Source organism: Bos mutus, chromosome 17, assembly GCF_027580195.1.
Source record: "Bos mutus isolate GX-2022 chromosome 17, NWIPB_WYAK_1.1, whole genome shotgun sequence".
Lineage (NCBI taxonomy): Eukaryota > Metazoa > Chordata > Mammalia > Artiodactyla > Bovidae > Bos > Bos mutus.
Window position 1 is genome coordinate 25,617,040 of NC_091633.1, and position 4,343 is coordinate 25,621,382.

A 4,343-nucleotide genomic window follows, 5' to 3' on the forward strand; every position below is an offset into this window, starting at 1 on the left:
AGGAGTTCTCTGTCGCCTGGAGATTGCAGGGCACTCGCTGGGAAGGGATGATGGTGAGCTGTCAGTCATCAGCTGAGGGAGGAAGGGTCTCTGTCCAGAAAGGATGGAGTCTGTCCGCTCAGGCCCTGGGCACGCAGGACGACTCTGACTCCTTTTCAGAGTTGTCTGTCAGATCCATGCAGGCCCGTGGTTACCGTGATGGAGGGCGCTCACTATGGAAACAATCTGGCCGTTCCTCAAACGTTAAACAGAACAGCAGTTAAAGTTGGGTCCAGGAGAAACGGGCCCACACACCCAGCACGTGTGCATGAACACTAGCGTTGGGGTCAGGAGAAACGAAGCCACACACCCACACGTGTACATGAACACTAAGAGCAGCGTCATTTGCGACGGCCCAAAGGTCAGGAGAAACGAAGCCACACATCCACGTGTACATGAACACTAAGAGCAGCATCATTTGTGACGGCCCAAAGGTCAGGAGAAACGAAGCCACACATTCACACGTGTACATGAACACTAAGAGCAGCATCATTTGTGACGGCCCAAAGGTCAGGAGAAACGAAGCCACACATCCACACGTGTACATGAACACTAAGAGCAGCATCATTTGCGACGGCCCAAAGGTGGGAACAACCCCGAGTCCCTGCACTGACGACCCGACACACACACTGGAAGGTGACTCAGCCGTGAAAAGGGACGAGGCACCTACACCTACACCGCGTACCTTGAACTTCGAAAACCTTGCACTCAGTGAGGGAAGGCTGTCATCGCGTGAGTCCATTTACATGAAGTATCCAGAAGAGGCAAATCCACGGGGCAGAAATGAAATAGTGGTTGCCAAGGGCTGGGGTCGGGGAGTGACCGTTCCTGGGTAGGGGCTTTCTTTTGGGGGCGATAGCCATGTTCTAACATGAGACGGTGGTGATGGTTGGATAATTCTGTGAATATGGTGAAAAGAAATGAAAGTGAAAGTTGCTCAGTCGTGTCCAACTCTTTGCAACCCCATAGCCTGTACAGTCCATGGAATTCTTCAGGCCAGAATACTGGAGTGGGTAGCCTTTCCCTTTTTCAGGGGATCTTCCCAACCCAGGGATTGAACCCAGGTCTCCCACATTGCAGGCAGATTCTTTACTAGCTGAGCCACAAGAGAAACCCTGTGAGTATGGTGGAAACCACTAAATTTTACACATTTCAAGTGATGATGGTAAATGTATATGTATATATATTTATATTATATATTTTATATGTATGTATCATCTACGTTTATATATTTAGAATATATATATACACACACACACAGTAAGTCCTTGAAGGTTATATACGAACCTTCAAGATGTGACTTTCAAAGATGTGAATGTGTGTTCACATGCCCATCACACAAGTAACTTCACATGTCTCATGCTTGCATCTTCCACAAGTTGTTGTGCTTTTGTTTCCTTCGCTGTACAGCACTGGGTAGAGCATGGTCTGCAGTGTCTTTATTTCAAGCCCAGGATGTCCAGAAGCAAACATAAAAGCAGCAGTGATGTAGTAGTACCGGTAGGAAGCATCTGCGGTTGTACTGTACTACTGTACTTTTCCAGGTACTGCACTGTAAGATTTTCAAAGTTTATTTTTTTGTATTTTTTAATGTATTATTTGTGTGAAAAGTATTATAAACCTATTATAGTACAATACTATATAGCTGATTGTGTTAGTTGGGTACCTAGGGAACTTACTGTACATGGAAATACGATTTTTTTTTTTTTTTTTACAGAGCCAGATTAAGACGTTAGAGACCAAAAGTTCAGAAAATATTATGAAGGCTCCCATATTGTATTCAAAAGTAAAACTGTACTGAAATGCTTGTAACTAGTCTAATGAAGAGCTTAGTTATAAATCATTCAGCAAATACTGAGTTTTTGATGCACAGAAAGCATGATTCAGATGCTTTAGATTTAGCAGTGGGCAAAACCAAGTCCTGCCTTCATGATTCACGGAGGAAAACAGGAAATCCTACATTCATGTATATATATCTCCTATGCTGTGTGTTACTTGTTCAGTCATATCCGACTCTTTGCAGCCCTCTGAACAGTAGCCTACCAGGCTCTTCTGTCTATGGGATTCTCCAGGCAAGAATACTGGAGTGGGTTGCCAAGCCTTCCTCCAGGGGATCTTCCCAACCCAGGGATCGAACTTGGGTCTCCTGTACTGCAAGTGGATTCTTTACCATCTGAGCTACCAGGGAATTACAAATATAGTTTCTTTACAACATAGTTTATATATATACTTTACAGGGGAGGAAAGTAGGAGACATTTTCTTATAAATATTATATCCTGAATAACCTATAATATATAGCTCCATATACAGGCAGTATATACACTATATATACTTTCACATGCTTATATAGTTTCACATGTATAGTTTCCTCCATAGAGGCAAAAAATAGGATATCTGTGCAAATATATATTATGTATGTATATTATATCCTATAGAAAGTTTCATTTTTTAAAATTAATTAATTAATTAATTTTATTTTTGGCTTTGTCTGTTCTTAGTTGCAGTACTTGGAAACTTTCGTTGGCAGCCTGGGTTCTATCGCTGGTCAGGGAGCTAATATCCCACAAGTTGTGTGATATGGTGCCAAAAAAAAAAATGCAGGGGACTTCCCTGGTGGTCCAGTGGTTAGGACTCTGTTTTCCCAATGCAGAGGGCCTGGGTTCATTCCCTGGTCAGGGAACTAGATCCTACATGCTGCAATTAAAGATCCCTCTTGCCACAGCTATGACTCAACACAGTTGTATAAATAAATAAATAAAATTTTAAAAAATGTAGGAGTCATAAGAGACACTGGTTTGATCCTTGGGTCGGGAATATCTCCTGGAGGAGGGAATGGCAATCCACTCCAGTATTCTTGGCTGGAGAATCCTGATGGACAGAGGAGCCTGGCGCGCTACAGTCAGTAAGGTCACAAAGAGTCAGATACGGCTGAAGCGACTTAGCATGCGTGCACACATATGTATATACATGTATATGTTTATATTTTTTATTTTTGGCTGTGTTGGATCTTCAGTGCTGCGCAGGGCAGGCTTTTGCTCTAGTAGTGGCGAGCAGGGGCTACTCTTCATTGCAGTGCGGTTTCTTTTGTTGTGGAGCACAGGCTTCAGGGCTCACAGGCTTCAGCAGTTGTGGCGCACTGGCTTAGTTGCTCTGTGGCATGTGGGATCCTCCCGAATCAAGGATCGAACCCGTGTTTCCTGCATGGGCAAGTGGATTCTTTATCCCTGAGCCACTAGGGAAGCCCCGACAGATTGCTCTTTTAAAAACTGTTTAGATAACTTATTTATTTGCCTAAATGTTTTAAAAGGCCTTAAATGGAAATGGGGAACTCAACACAAGCCTACAGAAGAATAAAGTCTTAAACATTTCAATTGCTGAAAGATTGACTGGGTTCTGTGTAATTATTAGTGCTATAAAAAGTATATAATATTTACCTGGCCATAATAGAACTGTATAAAAGTCACTTATCTTTCCTGCCACATTTCTCACAGTTATTAAAAAGAATGAAAAGAAATCTTGTAAATGACCTTTAAACACTGTCTTGTAAACGAAACCAGCAATTAATAATCATGATAATGATAATGATAATAATGGCTATAATTACCAGCTCGGTGCCAGGGATGAAGTGAGCATTTTTTCTAGTATTCCCTCTTTAATTCTCATTCTAGTCTTAGAAGATAGACTGGATGAAACTCCCCTTTAGGACTTGGAAAAAGCAACTTCCTTCAGCTCACACACCTAGTCAGAGACAGAACCAGATTTAAACTCATAGCTGAGAAGGTCCCTGCAGGTGGGGTTTTAGGGAGCTCAGCTCCATCCCTGAGCCTCACACAGCCTCTGGTGTGCACACAGGAGGGGCTCAAAGAATACTCTGTGAATGAATGAATGGATGTCTGATTCTAGCACATCTCATGCAAAGGTTCTTGGAGACAAGCCATTATTAAATGAAAAACCCCCAAAGAAGGAAGAAGGATACTGTGGAATGCTTGTCCAGGCTTAACTCAGCTCCACATGTGCCAGTGAGCTCAGCTGAAAGGTTATCAACTCTAACTCCACCCCTGGGTGCAGCCGGCCATGTCCTAGTCCAGCGACTGCCACCTGCCATCAGCAGCCCCTTCTGTGCCGACTGAGCTGTGCTGCCAGCCCAGGGAGCTGTGCATGGCTTCACACGTCCATCCTTGTGTGAGCTGCTCACGGGTGCTTTGCTTGTGAGCAGCAGGGGTGAGGTGGTGATGGTAAGCTTGTGCAAAGAGCAGGGAGCCCAGACAGGGCTGCACTCTCCGGGGCTCCGTCCCAGCTCCCG

The 4,343-nt window shown here is 43.9% G+C and overlaps 1 non-coding gene across 1 annotated transcript; it reads left to right on the forward strand.

Annotated features, from left to right (window-relative positions):
- Window positions 1–2,647: 2,647 nt before the first annotated feature.
- Window positions 2,648–2,720, forward strand: TRNAG-CCC (transfer RNA glycine (anticodon CCC)). The gene has a single exon. It is a non-coding gene; the product is annotated as a tRNA-Gly (tRNA).
- The last annotated feature ends 1,623 nt before the right edge of the window (window positions 2,721–4,343 follow it).